This window comes from Aedes albopictus, chromosome 2, assembly GCF_035046485.1.
Source record: "Aedes albopictus strain Foshan chromosome 2, AalbF5, whole genome shotgun sequence".
Taxonomy (NCBI): Eukaryota; Metazoa; Arthropoda; class Insecta; order Diptera; family Culicidae; genus Aedes; species Aedes albopictus.
In genome coordinates this window covers 310,033,256-310,051,782 of record NC_085137.1, presented here as the reverse complement: position 1 = coordinate 310,051,782, position 18,527 = coordinate 310,033,256, and the positions used below count along the sequence as shown (strand labels likewise).

The window sequence follows — 18,527 nt, the reverse complement described above, 5'->3', positions numbered from 1 at the left end:
CCTCAAAGACCTTTTCAATTTAGACCATTCCAACAAAATCAATTCCAAAAACCATTCCAATATCAAAGAAATCCGTTTATGCCAAACACATTCCAAAGAAATTTCCCAAAACCACAACCAAAGCCGACACCAATGGAAGTAGACCCTTCTCTCAGCAAACAGGTAAATTACATGAATCGACCACATTATCAGGTAGAAGAGTTTGATGAATGTTTTGATTATCCCGATTACAGTGAACCGTATTATTATCCTGAATACACAGAATATTCACCATATCCACAATACTCAGAATATCCAGAATACTTAGACTATTCAGAATATTTTGATGAAGATCCAAATCAACCTCAAGTTCAAAACAATAATACAAATTTACCAAAAATTACTCTACCAGCAATCAAAGAATGTGAACAAAATAATGTTCAAGTTGATGACATAAATTTTCGCGAGCGAACGGAAAACGGGCATCTAACATGAATAATTTTATTCCCTATATTGAAGTTGACACTACTAAAGGTCCACTAAAATTTTTAATAGATACTGGAGCCAATAAAAATTACATCAGCCCCAAACATGTTAATCAAGCTAAATTTACAGATCCATTAACAGTTCATAATATAAATGGAGTTCACACAATTAATCAGTCTGTACATTTCAATCCATTTTACAAAATTCCAAATACCCAAAAGTTGCAATTTTATGTTTTTGATTTTCATCCATTTTTTGACGGACTAATCGGTTATGAAGCTTTGCAAAACTTAAAAGCAAATATCATAACAAGTACAAATGAACTACAACTTCCCTCTGGAAATATTAAAATGCTACGTAAATATCCATGTTCTACACAGGTACAACTTAATGCAAATGAGACAAAATTTATCCATTTCCCTGTTAATTTTGAAAAAGGTGATTTCTTTGTTTCTCATGATACTCAAATTCATGATTCTATTTTTGTACACGCAGGATTATACAAAGCAGAAAACAATCATGCTTTTCTAGCAATAACAAATCATCGGAATAACCCAATTCAAATTGAAATTTTTAAACCATTTGTTTCTGAGTTGAATAATTTCGAATCACAATCTTACCCACATCCAGTTAGACCAATCAATCGACAGTTATTTAATCAGTTAAGATTGGATCACCTAAACTCTGAAGAGAAGCCAAAACTTTTAAAATTAATTGCAGACAACCAAGATGTATTTTACTTACCCGGAGAAAGTTTAACATTTACAAATGCTATCAAACACAGCATTAAAACAAAGGATGAAATGCCAATTTATTGTAAATCATATCGTTACCCCTTCTGTCATAAAGATGAGGTACAGAAGCAAATAAATGAAATGTTAGAACAAGGAATTATTAGACATTCTATAAGTCCTTGGACATCACCAGTTTGGATCGTTGCTAAGAAAATGGACGCATCTGGACTGAAGAAATGGAGACTAGTTATTGACTATCGTAAATTGAACGATAAAACTATTGATGATAGATATCCTATCCCAAATATTACCGATATTTTGGATAAACTTGGAAGATGTAATTATTTTACCACATTAGACTTGGCGTCTGGATTTCATCAAATTGAAGTTGAAGAATCAGACATTCCTAAAACAGCTTTTAACGTTGAAAATGGACATTACGAATTTTTGAGAATGCCTTTTGGACTCAAAAATGCACCGTCTACATTTCAAAGAGTAATGGATAATATTTTACGTGAACATATTGGCGTAAGATGTTTTATTTATATGGATGACATTATTGTGTTTTCCACAAGCCTACAAGAACACCTTGATAACTTACGGAAAATATTTAATACATTGTCTAAATACAACATGAAAGTACAATTAGACAAATGTGAGTTTTTACGTAAAGAAGTTGCTTTCTTAGGACACATTGTATCTACAGATGGTGTAAAACCTAACCCTGAAAAGATTTCAATTATTAAGAATTGGCCTTTACCTAAAAACGAACGGGAACTTAAAGGTTTCCTAGGAATTTTAGGGTACTATAGAAAATTTATAAAAGATTTTGCAAAAATTGCAAAACCTTTGACAAATTCACTTCGAAAAGGTGAAACTATAGTTCATTCAGAAGATTTCGTGAAAGCATTTCAAAAGTGTAAATCAATTTTGACAAGCAGTGATATTTTGCAATATCCAGATTTTGATAAATCATTCATTCTCACTACTGATGCATCAAATTTTGCCATAGGCGCAGTACTCTCACAAGGACCATTGGGAAAAGATAAGCCAATAGCCTTTGCGTCACGTACTTTAAATAAAACCGAAGAAAATTATTCTACAATAGAAAAGGAACTCTTAGCTATTGTATGGGCTTGCAAACATTTTCGTCCATATTTGTACGGAAGAAAATTCATTTTATACACAGATCACAAACCTTTAACATACAGTTTAAATTTGAAAGAACCAAACCAAAGATTAATTCACTGGCGCTTAACTTTGTCAGAATTTGACTATGAAATTCGATATAAACCAGGCAAACAAAATGTTGTAGCCGACAGTTTATCAAGAATATTCCAAGAAGTGAACATTAATGAAGATGAAACATCGTCTAGTAATGACACTATGCATTCAGCAGACACAGATGATTCAGAACTTATACCGTGCACTGAAATTCCGATTAATTATTTCAGTAATCAAATTATTTTGAAAATTGGAAATGAAGAAAGCAATATTTATGAAGAAGTTTTTCCACGAGTTTATAGACGAACTATCACCAAATTTATTTTCGGAGTACCTTTCATAATTAAAATTTTCAAGGAATACATGGATACAAGAAGTACTAACTGTATTCTTTGCCCTGAGAATGTAATCAATATTATTCAATTTGTTTATAAAAACTATTTTAGCAGATGTCGCACTTTCAAAGTAAAGATATCTCAAACGATGCGTATTGACGTTCGAACCGAAGTTGAACAAGATACTCTTATTGAAAACACTCACGAGACTTCACATCGTGGTATTTTAGAAAATCTCTTTGAAATACGGAATAGATTTTTCTTCCCCAAAATGAAAAATAAAATACGAAAATACATTATTCTTTGTGAAATTTGCAATAAGATGAAATACGAACGAAAACCATATAAAATCAAACTAGGTGAAACCCCAATACCAAAACAACCTCTTGACATTATTCACATAGATATTTTCATATCACAACCAAACTTATTTCTTTCAATTGTAGACAAATTGTCACGATTCGGATTTTTAATTCCCATCAAATCAAGAACTACAATAGACATTCGAAAAGGCTTGATAAAATTCATTTCACAATTTGGATCACCAAAGTTAATTGTCTCAGACAATGAACCAGCATTTAAATCAATTGAAATTCGTGATTTGTTAAATAACCTCAACATACAACAATATTTTACACCAACTAATTACAGTGAAGTGAACGGAATTGTTGAGCGATTCCATTCTACCTTAAGTGAAATTTACCGATGCAACAAACATAAATACGAAAACCTCTCCAGTAAAGAAATGTTTCTAATCGCATGTAGTTTATACAATAATGCAATTCACACCTCAACAAAATTAAAACCACGTGAAGTATTTTACGGAATAAAAGATGGTGAAGAAAGACCACTCGATCGTGCACAACTCATAGAGTACCGAGATAAAATTTATTATGAAACCATTACTAAAATAACTTCTACTCAACAGGAACAGCATAAAAACCGGAACGCTTCTAGAGAAGATCCACCAGCTTTAGATCCAGATCAACAAGCATTTAATAGACGACAAGGAATTAAAGCTAAAACCAAAGAATGGTTTGAAAAAGTCAAAGTTACATCTGATAGATTTCAAACATACAAGGATGATAAAAACAGAAAACTCCACAAAACTAAAATGCGTCGAATCAGAAAATAATTTTCAAATTACTTTTTCTTTCTCGTTTTAGTTTACATCATGGAAACAACAATACTTCTCTTGTTTTTAATATCTATTAATAATATGATACAACCCATTCATAGTACTATACAAATCATGGACCTTAATCAAAACCCAGGATTATTGGCATTGACAGCAGGAGAAAGCTTTATGAAAGTCGGTGAACATAGAATTTACCATACTATTGATTTTGATTTATACGAACCCACTTTCACAAAGTTGAAATTAATAACCAAGGAATTAAGAAATTATGGAAATTTTACAGAATTGAACGATGTTTTATCTACAAAACTCTTCAATCTCAAAAACCTCTATTTTGGACTACAAATGAAAACTAGACAAAAACGAGGATTGATGGATTTTGTAGGTACAGGAATCAAATTTTTAACTGGAAATATGGACCATCAAGACTATATCGACATTTCACGAGATTTAGATGATCTTACTACTAAAAGTAATCAGCTTATTACAGAGAATAACGAACAAAGAAAAATTAATTTTGATATGCAAGATAGAGTCAATAGATTGATTAAGCAAATAAATAATCAACAATCACTTATAATGAACGCTATTAATAATAACGAGTCAGGAAGCTTACAGAAACAAATCAAAATATTGGAAAGTATTATAAATGTTAATATTCAATTGGATCATCTTATCTCTCATTTTAAAGATATCTCTGAATCTATTCATTTAGCAAAGGTAAACATTATTTCGAAACATATCTTGCATCCCGATGAATTGTCATTCTCGATCGATAGATTAGAAGAAAAAGGAATTGTAATTCATAATTTTGAACAGGTATATGATTTCTTAGAAATATCAGCTTTTTACAATATGACAAAACTTGTTTTTGTAGTTAAAATTCCATCTTTGAAGAATCATACTTACAGTCGTTTGATTTTAGAAGCTTTGCCAATCGAAAATAAGATTTTAAATTTGCCCGCCAGCACAGCTATGATCAGCAACAACGAGACATATTTTATTACGAAGGAATGCCGAAACATAGAAGAATATCGCATATGCAATCAGAAGGATTTATTGGATTTAAGCAATGACACTTGTTTTACACAGTTACTTCGAGGTATGACCGGTAAATGCACTTTTAAAATGTACAATCAACAAAAAGAATTTAAACAAATAACTAATAATCATATTATTGTCAAATCGAAATCTCCCGTGAATATAAGGTCAAATTGCGAAATAACAAACAGAAACCTAACTGGCTCGTATTTAATAGAATTTCGCAATTGCAGTATAATTTTAGACAGTACAAAATTTGAAAATACCGAAATATTCAAAACAGAGATGCCGTTGATAGTACCATTAGATGGTTTACATATCGAAAAGCAGATTATAGAAAGTTCGATTGAAGATCTGCAAATACAAAACCGAAACCATTTGGAAACCCTATCGACAAGTCATCAAATTCACCATTATTCCTCAATAAGTTTGTCGGTATTCAGCATTCTGGGAATTATAACCCTTATCATTTTATACAAGGTCAAATCCAAAAACGTCAACATCAATTTCCGCAGAAAACCATTTTTTGAAGAAGTATCAAACAACCAAGCTAAAGATGAGTCATTAGAATTGCGAGAGATTTCATCATCCCCAAGAATACAATCAACACTTTGTCGACCCGGGACGTCTCGACTTCACGGAGGGGAGTAGTTACGAGCAACCCGTTTCCACTGACCACAATTAAACCGTTACCACCGATCATGCCGATATTCGTCAATAAGCCACTTTCGCTATCCAAGCCTGAGACGCAATCATCATGAGTCAACATAAACATTCATTCGCCGGAGCACCATTGCAGCCGAATCGCACCAAACATAAACATCCACCCGCACGCACATCATACGACGTAGAATCATCGTCATAGCTGTGGCGCACCATATTTTTCAAGTTCAAGTTCAGTTAGGTTAGATCAGGAATAATCATGATCGATCGGGAAGTGTAAGTTTATAAAAACTGATTCGCACAATACAGAAGAAAGAGTCTTCAGCTGAAACTGAAGTGGCGCAGTCGTAGTTTTTTAAAAACGCCGAAACCCCCTCGGGTGCCATAATTTATGTATAGCGTGAAATCGACGTGCATCGGAGTATGGCTTCTCATTAAATTGAAACAAAAGTAACATGTTTGGATTACAGCAAGAGGAAACCAAGCTCACGTCGCCACCGATTGCCACACCGATGCTTCCTGGAACGGCTTCTGACATGATAACCACAAACTGACATAAAAATCGGGCGCAATTCAGTATTGGCCATCGACCAAATGACAAGTACCTATTCTTAAGCAGAAAACTCCGGGAAATCGAATGGTGCCCACCCCTTCTTCGAAAATATTTGCAAGTGTTTCATTTTGGCCTTTTTCATATGGATATGTGAAAAACAACTTAAATCAAACTTACTACACAAGGGCGTAGCCAGGGGGGGGGGCAGCCCCCGCCCCCTGACCGAGCAACTATATTCTAACTTAACCGAAAAACTTAGATGATCAGAGCTGTTTTTGTCTAGTAAAAGTAAAATTCTCCTGCATCCTCGTATTTTTTTTAATGTATGCAAGAAATCCTTCGGAAATTCCTTAAGGAAATCCATCCAAAATTCCTGGAGGAATCCCTTCTCAAATTCCTGGAAGAATTCCATCGGAAATTCCTGAAGGATTCCTACGGAAATTCCTGGAGCAATTCCTTCGGAAATTCCTGGAGGAATTCCTTGGGCAGTTCCTTGGGAAAATCTTGGATGAATAGAATACCTTCGGAGATTCCTGGAAGAATTCTTTCAGAAATCCATAGAGAAATTCGTGAGGAAATCCGTAGGTGAATTCCTTACGAAATTCCTGGACAAAATAATTCCAAACTTCCTGGAGGAATGCTTTTAGAAATTTCTGGAGGAATTCCTTCGGAAATTGCTGGACGAATGTCATTGAAGATTCCTGGAGGAATTCCTTCGGAATGTCCTGGAGGAATTCATTCGGAAAGTCGTGCAGGAATTTTTTCGGAAATACTTTTTGGATGTTTTTTTGGAAATTCTTGCAGGAATTCCTTCGGAAATTCCTAGCGGAATTCCTGGAGGAATTCCTTCGGAAATTCCTAAAGGAATTCTTTCAGAAATTTCGGGATGCATTCCTTCGGAAATTGCTAGACGAATTCCTTTGAAATTCCAGGATGAATTCCATTGGAAATCCCTGGAGGAATTCCTTCCAAAATTCTTGGAGGAATCCCTTCGCAAAATCCTGGGAGAATACCTTCGGAAATTTCTGGAGAAATTCCATCGGAAATTCCTGATGGACTTCGTTCGGAAATTACTGAAGGGATTCCATCGAAAATTCCTTGGCAAGGTCATTCGAAAAATCTTGGATGAATACTTTCGGAAATTTCTGGAGAAATTCTTTCAGAAATTCCGGGAGGAATTCCTTCGGAAATTGCTGGACGCTGCCAGAAGGAATTTCTTTAGGAATTCCTGGAGGAATTCTGTCGGAAATTCCGGGAGGAATTGCTTCGGAAATTCCAGAAGCAATTCCTTCAAAAAATCCTGGAGGAATTCCTTAAAAAATTCCAGAAGGAATTCCTTCGCAAATTCCTGGAAGAATTCCTTCGGAAATTCCTGAAGGAATTCGTTCGGTAATTCCTGAAGGAATTCCTTCGAAAATTTCTGGAGGAATTCCTTCGGAAATTCCTTGGGGAGTTTTCTCGAAAAATCTTGGATGAATACCTCCGGAAATTTCGGGAGGAATTCTTTTAGAAATCTATAGAGAAATTCCTGAGAAAATCCTTGGATGAATTCCTTAGGACATTCCTGGAAAAAAATCATTCTAAACTTCTTAGAGGAATGCTTTTTACGATTCTTTGAAGAATTCCTTCGGAAATTACTGGACGAATTGCTTTGGAAATTCCAGGAGGAATTCCTTCGGAAATTGCTGGAATAATTTCTTCGGAAATTACTGGAAGAATTCCTTCGGAAATTCCTGGAGAAATTCCTTTAGAAATTCCTGGAGGTATTCCTTCGGGAATTCATGGAGAATTTTTTTCGGAATTTTTTTTTGGATTTTATTTTTGGAAATTCCAAGAGGAATTCCATCGAAAATTCGTGGAGTAATTCCTTTACAAATTCCGTTAGGAATTCCTTAAAAATTCCTGGAGGAATTCTTTCGGAAATTTCGGGAGGAATTCCTTCGGAAATTGCTGGCCGAATTCGTTTGAAGATTCATGGAGGAATTCCTGAAGAAATCCCTCCGGAATCTCTTGAATGCATTCCTTCCGAAATTCGTGGAGCAATTATTTCGGAAATTCCTGGAGGAATTCTTTCGGAAATTCTTGGAGGAATTTCTTTGAAAATTCCCGGATGAATTCCATTGGAAATTCCTGGAGGAATTCCTTTGGAAATTCCTTCGGAAATTCCTGGAGAAACTCTTTTGGAAATCCCTGAAGGATTTTTTTTTTGAAATTCCAGGAAGAATTCCTTCAGAAATTCCAGGAGAAATTCTGTCGGAAATTCCTGGAGAAGTTCCTTTGGAAATTTCCAAAGGAATTTCTCCATGAATTTCCGATGTAATTTCACCAGGAATTTTGCGATGGAATTCCTTCACGATTTTCCGAATGAATCCTCCATGTAATTTCGAGGGAAATCCTCCAGGAACTTCCGGAGAAATTCCTCCACAAATTTCTGGAGGAATTACTCTAGGAATTTTTGGAGGAATTCCTCCAGGAATTCTTCCAGGAATTTTCAAGGGAATTCCTCTTGGAATTTTCAAAGGATTTCCTCCTGGAATTTCCGAAGAAATTCCTTCATGAATGCCCAAAAAAATCCCTCCATGAATTTTCGAAGGAATTCCTCCATGAATTGCCGAACAAATTCCTTCGGGAATTTTGCCAAGGAATTTCTAAAGGATTTTTCGAAGGAATGCCTCCATGAATTTCCGAAGGAATTCCTCCAGCAATTTTCCGACGGAATTCCTCTACGAATTTCCGAAGAAATTCCTCGAGGAATTTCCGGAGGAATTCCTCCAAGAATTTCCGAAGAAATTCTTCTAGGAATTTTTAAAGGAATTCCTCTTGGAATTTTTTAAGGATGTCCTCCTGGAATTTCCGAAGAAATTCCTCCATGAATGTCCGAAGGAATTCCTATATGAATTTTGCGAAGGAATTTCTAAAGAATTTTCCGAAGGAATTCCCCCAGAAATTTTCCGACGGAATCCCTCCACGAATTTCTGAAGAAATTCCTCGAGGAATTTCCGGAGAAATTCCTCCAGGAAATATCGAAGGAATTCCTCCAGGAATTTTGCGAAGGAAATCCTAAAGCATTTTCCGAAGGAGTTCCCCCATGGATTTCCGAAGGCATAGCTCCAGAAATTTTCCGAAAGAATTCATTCACGAATTTCTGAAGAAATTCCTCCACGAATTTTCAAAGGAATTCCTCCTAGAATTTCCTGAGAAATTCCTCCATGAATTTCCGGATGAATTTCTTCAGAAATTTCCGGAGGAAATCCTCCAGGAATTTCCGAAGGAGATCCTCCAGGAATTTTCAAAGAAATTCCTTCTGCAATTTCCGAAGGAATTCCTCCTGGAATTTCCGAAAGAATTCCTTCATAAATTTCTGAAGGAATTCCTCCTGGAATTTCCGAAGGAATTCCTGCAGTAATTTCCGGTGGAATTCCTCCAGGGATTTTCAAAGGAATTTCACCTGGAATTTTCAAAGGCTTTCCTGCCGGAATTTCCGAAGGAATTCTTTCATGAATGTCCGAAGGAATTCCACCAGGAATTTTCGAAAGAATTTCTCCAGGAATTCCTTCACGAATTTCCCAAGGAGTTCCTCCATAAATTTCAGAAGGAATTCCTCCAGGACTTTTGCAAAGGAATCTCTCAAGGATTTTCTGAAGGAATTCCTCCTTGAATTTCCGAAGGAATTCCTCCAGAAATTTCAGGAAGGAATTTCTCCAGGTATTTCCGAAGGAATTACTCCAGGAATTTCCGAAGAAATTCCTCCAGGAATTCCCGAAGGAAATCCTTCACGAATTCTCCAAGGAATTTCTCCAAGAATTTCCGAGGGAATTCCTCCAGGATTTTCCCGAAAAACTCCTCCATGAGTTTCCGGAGGAGTTTGTCCAGGAATTTCCGTAGGAATTCCTCCTGGAATATTCAAAGGAACTTCTCCTGGAATTTTCAAAGGATTTTTTCCTGAATTTCCGAATTTCCAAAGAAATTCCTTATGGATTTGCCTCCAAAAATTTCCGAATGAATTCCTCCAAAATTTTTTGACGGTTGTCCTCAAAAAATTTACTTAGGATTTTCTCACATAATCCCCAAACGTGTTTCTGAAGGAATGTTTGAAGAAGTTTCTCAAGTTTTCGTAGGAGTTCCACAATATATTTTTGGGAATTTCTTGAGGAATTTCCGAAGAAACTTCTCAAGGATCTTTCGCTGGAATTCCTTGAGGAATTTCGTAAAGATTTATAAAAAAAAAACCGAAAAAATTCCTCAACGAACTTATCAAACAATTTCTCACGAAATTTCCGAAGGTATTCCATAAGATATTTCAGACATATGTCAAAAGAATTTCCAAACGAACTTCTTTAACAATTTCGGAACTTTCCTTATCAAGGCATTTTTAAAGGAATTCTTCAAAGAATTTCTGAATGAGTTCCTCTAGGAAATAAAAAATCACAAAAAGCATTTCCTCAGGAATTTCCAAAATATTATTTCAATGAAGTTTTGAAAGATTTTTAAAGAAATTCCTTATGGAAATTCAGAAGGGATATCTCATGAGATTTTTAGTGGATTTTTTTCAATATTTTCCATAGAATTACTTCAGGAATTTGGGAAGGAATTCTCACAGAAATTTCCGGATGAATTCCTCCAGGACTTTTGAAGGTATTCAAGGAATTTTCGGAAGAATTTCTCACGAAAGCTCCGAAGGAGTTCCTCAAGGAATATTCTAAATCTATTTCAAAGAAATTCCTTAAGGAATTCCCGAAGAATCTTCTGAAGAAAATCGTAGAAGAACTCTCGAAGGAATGTCTTATGGAATTTCTCAAGGAGCTTTAGAATTGAAGGAATTCCTCAGGAAATTTCTGAAGAATTTGTGAAGGAATTTCCGGTGGAATTCCTCAAGGATTTTCGAAATAAATTCCTGAAATTATTTTTTGATTGATTCCTTCAAAAATTTCCGAATGCATTCCTCTAGCAACTTCCAAAGATATTTCTCCAGGAATTTCCGAAGGAATTCCTTTGGAAATTTAAAAAAAATCAAAGATTTTTTTTCCGGTAATTCCGAAGGAATTCATTAAACGATTTTTCGAAGAAATTTCTCCAAAAACTTCTTAGGGTATTTCTCAAGGAAAGGAATCTTAGTTTGATTGGAATTTTTGAAAGAATTCCCGGAGAAATTTTTTAAGTATTTTCTGGAGCTTCTCAAACCGATTTCTGGTGGAATTAAGAATGATATTTGTAAAGAATTACTGAGGAAATTCTCAAAATAATGCATGGTGAAATCTTTATAAATTAAAATGGAATGGTGTTTGTATGTCACGAATAGGCTCGGGAACGGGTCAACAGATAGACATGATTCTTTCACTGTTGCATTCCGCCGGGGCTCCGACGTGTTCGTACGAAAAAAATAATTAGAAAAAGGGAAGGCAAGAAAAACAGGAAAATCTGAAATTCCATTTTGTGTGGCATTTCTTCATGGAGCCGGATGTCAAAAATCAGAGTAGGCAGGCAGGACGACGTTTGCCGGGACTGCTATTTCGCAATAAAACTTCTGGAGGAATTATTGAAGAAATTTCTGAAGGTATTCCCAACGGAATAACTGCAAGTTTTCCGAAGGTTATTTCTGCTGGAATATCTACTTTAAAATAACCTGAAAAAATATTAAAGAAATTTCTGGAAAAACTGCTGGATAAATTCAAATTCATGATGGCATTTGTTAAGAAATTCCTGAAGCAATATCTTGAGGAATTCCTCAGGATTATAATCATATATGATTCTTCCATTGAACCATGCCTGTTAATCACCCATATTTCATACTTCACCTTTATTTTTTTTAATGATGAAGTATTTGAACTCCTTGTTACTGCAAAGTGGATTTCAGTGTAAGGGTGCTCGCCCCCCCCCCTGGACGAAAAGCTGGCTACGCCCTTGGTTGTAGTCGATACTGTAGCGACCAGGTGATCGCTGTGAGTGTAGCCAACGTCTACCCTCCAGTTCGGTCCTTGATTGGCCAGGACTACACATAGTTACGTCGACAGTCGACTCCACACCGTTACGGCTAAAGATACTTTTGGTACCGACCCGCCTTTAGCCAGATCGACATCGAGTATAGCCTAGGCCTCCAGCAGGATCTGACCTCGCTGGTTCATAAAACGGCTTCCCCATTCCACGGCCCAGGCATTGAAGTCATCTGCTATTACCACTGGCCTTCGCCCAGTCAATACGGTCGTCATACAGTACAGTATCTGCGTGATCTGCACGATCGACCACCGCGGAGGCGCATAACAGCTACAGAAGAAGACCACGTTTACTTTGGCGACCACGAAGCCCTCATAGGTAGTAGACACCAACTCGTGGACGGGGTATTTACACGTCGTCCATATCGCCGCGATTTTTCCAGACCCATCCGTGACCCAATTGCCGTTGGAGTTACCGGCTGGAACTCGGTATGGGTCCGCTATGATCCGCGATATCCGTCCCCCATTCAGAAACTGCCTGACAAAGCAGTTCGCTAAGCTGCGTCACAGTAGTGGTTCAGATGCGATACCTGCACTGTGATTTGTCAGCTACGGCTCTTCTGAAGGCTGGACACCTTGGACCTCCCGTAGAGTGTTTAATGTTCACGGATTTCTCAAAACACAGCTTGCTGCTGTCAGGGCATGGAAAGTGTATTGCGACCAAGGTTGTTAACCGATAAATTATCGACAGTTAACTCAACGCAAACTCGATAACGATAAAGGTTGCTCGATAATCTCTCGATAACGATAACCAAACGATGAATCAACGCGAAGATCAACGTAGTCGGCGTCGGTGGTGTAGTGGTAAGCGTGGTTGCCTCTCACCCCAGTCGGTCGGGGTTCAATTCCCGTCGACGCCGATGTGATTTTCTGAGACATAAAATCCGTGATCACGTCTTCCCTCGGATAGGAAGTAAAGCCGTAGGCCCCGGCCCATGTGTTGATGGGTTCGATATGTAGGGTCCTCAGGTGTGGTGGCTGTCTCCCTGGGGCGTCGGAATTTAAGGCTTAGCTCCTAGACCCAGCCGACGTAAAACACAACTGGCGCCGAACGGTGCTAGTTGGCCAGAAAGAAGAAGAAAAAGAAGAAGAAGAAGAAGATCAACGTACCTTCGATAATTTTGCGATAAATCTAGTTACCCTACACACCAAATTTTTTGAAATGCTTCCAGCACAAAAAAAATCAGCAAAATAAATTGCTGAATTTCAGCAAAATTTTTGCTGAATTTCAGCACAACGTTGCTGATCAACTGTCAAAATTGCTGGAAGATTCAGCAAGCTGAAAAAATAATTGCTGATATTCAGTAAATTCGTATTGCTGAATGAAATCAGCACAAAAAAAATCAGCAAAGTTTGCTGAATACCAGCAAACAAAATTTGCAGTGTAGTGACGGCATCAACAACGGTTAAGATCACGAAGAAAATTTTCCGGAGACGTTATCGAGTCGATAATTTCAACAGTTAACTGTATCGCCGATGACGAATCTCTCTGAAGACGTTATCGTTATCGACGATAAACGATAACAGACGTTAACTTTATCGCCGATAACGATAATTTATCTTTTAACAACCTTGATTGCGACGGACTTATCCCCGCACTAAATGTACCATGTACAGGACGGTAATCAGATCGGTAGTCCACTATGGAGCATTCGGAAAGCGACAGTCGCATACCTAATTGTTGATGATGTTATCATTTTTAAAAGAAAAAACCCAAATTAATCCACCTAGTGGTGATAGTGCCTTTCTCGTCGTATATGTTCACACGATCTTCCCGTTGACGTAAGTCAAAGTGTTCCTGAATCCTGATATTTTTTAAGAAAAGCAAGCATTTTATCAAAGCCATCATTAAATTGACTTAAAACTTATTGATGGCACATAGTCCGACGTTGTGTTCAGCGTATAAGCAGAGCTGAATAATATCAGATTTCTCAGTTGACTGCTTGAGTACTTTCACTAACATTGGGAGCTGATCAATATCAAGACGATACTAACAAGCTAAGATATAATTTTTACACAATCACAGATCACTTTGCGGTCTTCCATAAAGTTTTTTCTGCACATTCTAGGTTATATTTTATTGACCGTTGAAAACAAGAACGTAGTGAGTATAGTGAGACGTCTGTTTGTATGTGGGTTTAATATGTCAAGATTTTGTTCTCTTACACATAGTTATCGCTTGCATTCATTTTATTTACTTTTGTAGTTCCGGCGAAGCATCAAACGCTGGTTGTGCAACCCTACCGGTAGTCTAATGTGGTATGAGCCTATTTTCTAGTTAACCGTTCCTCAGGTTATTAAAAAAGCCGTGATGTGGTGTGTCGTATGGTACATTTGGTTACTTTCTGGAACAGGTTCCGGAGCACCACCGGGTCTCCCAAATATAGTCTGAGGCAATATAATTGCTAACGTACATTAGGTTACCTAGAAAAAATACGATTTGATTTATCTTATACATGGGTGGAACAGATCACTTTTACATTTGACCACTTCCAAGTTCCAGTGGGACACCCAGAACTAGTTTCGGGACACTACCGGTTGTCTAAAATATGGTCTGAGGCTATGTTCTTACGAATCGATCATAGTGTTTTCAAAAAAGGGTCCCCAGTTGGCCTAGTGGTTAGAGCTATGAATCGACAATCCGGAAACGGCGGGTTTCATTCCTGTTCCGGTCGGGAACATTTTCTTGACTTCCTGGGCATAGTGTATCATTGTACATGCCTCACAATATACAAATTCATGCAATGGCAGGCAAAGAAAGCCCTTCAATTAATAACTGTGGACGTGCTGTAAAGAACGCTAAGACCGTTCGCAATGCTGTTTTATTTTGTATGGCGAGTTTTAAAATTTTTAAAACTCGCCATACAAAATAAGACAGCATTGCGAACGGCCTTTAAGTAGAAGAGAGACAGGCCAAGTTATATTGTGAACGTCGAGCCATAAAGAAGAAGAAGAAGTTATCAAAAAAGCTGCTATTTGATGAACTGTCAAACCCCGTAACTGTCAAAATGATCAAATGTCACAGTGTAATACACTGTAAATACGAATGATACGATATTGTGATGTTACTCACAGCCGCAGCGGCTCCTCGTGCAGTTCTAATTTGGTGCTTTCCGCCACCTGATCCGTTTGGTGATCAACCACAGTGAACCTCGAAAGCCAACAATCGTAAAATGAACAAGCTATCAATTCGTACCACCACAATATCTGTAAGATTTTTGTTCAAAAACAAATCATACAATCTAAACAAAACTAAAAAAAAGTTAGTTTATCGAATTGAAAGTTTACCCAGGTAATTTGACAGCGACGGGCTTGGTGGTCTAGTGGCTACCGCTTCTGATTCGTATGCAGAAGGTCATGGGTTCAATCCCTGGCCCGTCCTTTTCATCCTACTTTGTATCTTTCTATCCACTTTCTCTCGCTCTCTCTTCTCTACATATATAACTCATGTATATTGTATATGTTCATAGCCATCGCTAGAACCAGAAACGAATTGAAAAAAAAAGTCGTTTCCCTCCCTTCCAACTTCTACTCACAGCACAGTGTATATATAACGCCTATAAGTTATGCAACCAAAGCGTGCTGTGCCGCTTGACCTTATTCACCTTATTCACCACACAATCTATCACGGACACTATAAATATCCCCTATCCATGGATCGCATCACCGACCCAACGGTGACTCCCAGATCATCCATCCTTTTCGTCTAAAAATACCCCAGTCCGTGCGGGTTGTGGGGACGCAGAGTGCTCTCGGTCTCTAGTAGCAACAACCAGTACACTCTAACATTCCTTTCCCTTCCCAGCTGACTATAAGGACTTGGCCGGCGCCGTTATTGATCAAATATGCATGAGCTGCTAAAATTGCACTTTGGGAATAAGTAGAATGTCCCAGCCTCTTATTCAGTTGGATCTCAGTGCAATTGGTACCAGTTCAGATCAATCACGGAGGAGCAACCATTGACATGTATAGTCAGAATTGATCGTTTTGATCGTTGAAAGTTTACCCAGGTAATTTGACAGCAATCATTGTCGAATTAAAGCGGTTTTATGGTACGACACGCATAGCTTTGGTCCAATTTCACATTTACCACTTTCGGTTCACGTTTTACCACTTACCGATTGTCCCTGATGTTGTCTTAGACTAGTTTCATGCAAATTATTAGTCAGTTTTCCTAAAAAGTCGCAAATTGATGTAATGCATGTATGGGTTTGGTTGATTAGTCCATTTCGCCAGTTCCGGCGAGGCCCTTGAATCAGGTTCCGGAACACTACTGGCCTGAGACTATTTTCTTGCTGACCGTTCTTCGCGTTATCGAAGAAGCCGTTATTATACGCAGCGTTTGGTTCTTTTTTACATTTGGTCACTTAAAACTTCCGTCGGGGCACCTGGAACCGGTTTCGACACACTTTTGGTTTTCCAAAGTATGGTCTATGATTTTTTTTCTTGTTAACCGTTCATCAGCTTGCCTAAAAAGTCATTTAATGTGTTGAATTTATGGGTTTGGTTCTCCTTTACATTTGACCACTTCCGATGGGGCAACCGTAATCGGTTGCGGAACACTACCGGTTGTCCCCAATATGGCCGGAAACTTGTTTTGCCAAATCAAGATGCCTAAAAATCCGCTATTTGATGTGTCGCTTGCATGGGTTTGGTTCCCTTTTATACTTGACCATTTCCGGCGGGACACCCAGAACCGGTTCCGGATCACAACCGATTCAGATATGTTCTGAAAATATTTTCATGCTTACTTTCATCAGGATATAAAAAAAAAACTATTTGATATGTCGCTTGCATGGGTTTAATTAACTTTTATACTTTGCCACCTCCGGCGGAACATCTGGAACCGGTTCCGATATGGTTTGAGAATGTTTTCCTGCTTACTGTTCATCAGGTTATCGAAAAAGCTGCGGTTTGATATGTCGCATGCATGGTTTTAGTTCAATTTTATATTTGGCCACTTCCGGCGGGACACCCGGAACCGGTTCCGGGACACAACCGGTTCAGATATGGTCTGAGAATATTATCCTGCTTACTGTTCATCAGGATATAAAAAAAAACACTATTTGATATGTCGCATGCATGGGTTTGGTTAACTTTAATACTTGGCCACTTCCGGCGGGACATTTGCAACCGGTTCCGGAACACTACCGGTTCCGATATGGTCTGAGAATGTTTTCCTGCTTACTGTTCACCACGTTATCGAAAAAGCCGCGGTTTGATATGTCGCATGCATGGGTTTAGTTCACTTTTATGTTTGGTCACTTCCGGCGGGACACCCGGAACCGGTTCCGGGACACTACCGGTTCAGATATGGTCTGAGACTATTTTTCTGCATACCATTCATCAAGTTATCGAAAATGCCGTAGTTTGATGTGCCGCATGGATGGGTTTGTAGCGTTTTCATATCTGGCCCCTTCCTGAGGTACCGGTCCGGAACACCTAAATGGCCATAACTCCGGAACGGCTGGACCGATCTGAACCATTTTCAATAGGAAACAATGGGACCAGATTCCGCGTCGAATGAACCGTCGGTCATTAAAATCGGTTGTGGTTTACTGCCAAAAAGTGATGTGAGTTTTTTTGTACACATACACACATACACACACACACACATACACACACACAGACATCACCTCAATTCGTCGAACTGAGTCGATTGGTATATAAGACTTGACCCCTCCGGAGGCTCTATCAAATTTTCGTTTTTAGAGTGAACATATAGCCTTTCGGTACACCTTGGTGCACGAGAAAGGCAAAAAGGACACGTTTAATTGCTAGACAACGGACTAGCATGCAACGCCCAGTGGCACAGCCGAAAACTTTTCTAACAGCTACGGCGGGAATCGAACCCACGCTCCTCAGCACGATGTGACTAAATGCTATGTTTTTGATGTTACATTAAATAAGTGATAGTGATTTAATGCACAAAATTCAAAGTCAACTATGATAGCAAAACCTGATGTAGCTCTGTCTTCAGTTTGTCGTTCCCATCTGAGCGGGGAACTCCGCGCTGCATGCCGTCATACGTTTAGAGCGCCGTTCTTCGTAGCGGAGCGGCCGGCATGTCGTCGGTGTGTGACGAGACGACGATGATGCCATTGGGAGCACGTGTTGCTTGTTTAGTCAGTGCGCGTTTACAACAGCTCAATGCGAACAACTACACAACAGCTAGTGGAGCGCACAGCTGGACCGATGATGATGCGTGGAGGAAAACGGCAACCGATGAGATCACTATATGATGTCGTCGGGTCGGGAAATTTATAGTCCTGGGGAGAGGGTGCCACCGCAACAACGCCGCCGCCGCCACCAACTGGAACTGGAACTTGAACTTGTCAAACAGATAGTTGCGTCTGCTGCGGTGGCTGTGGGGAATCTTTCGGG

At 38.3% G+C, this 18,527-nt stretch overlaps 2 protein-coding genes and 1 long non-coding RNA gene across 4 annotated transcripts in view; 1 reads left to right on the top strand and 2 right to left on the bottom strand.

Moving 5' to 3' along the window:
• Positions 1-18,527, top strand: part of LOC109422497 (four and a half LIM domains protein 2) — an 866,140-nt gene that overhangs the window by 454,662 nt on the left and 392,951 nt on the right. The window lies entirely within an intron of this gene.
• LOC134288200 (uncharacterized) overlaps positions 1-18,527 on the bottom strand; it is a 248,788-nt gene that overhangs the window by 128,159 nt on the left and 102,102 nt on the right. The gene's annotated exons all lie outside the window — the stretch shown is intronic.
• The window catches only part of LOC134288202 (uncharacterized), a 357,534-nt gene that overhangs the window by 239,779 nt on the left and 99,228 nt on the right, over positions 1-18,527 (bottom strand). The gene's annotated exons all lie outside the window — the stretch shown is intronic.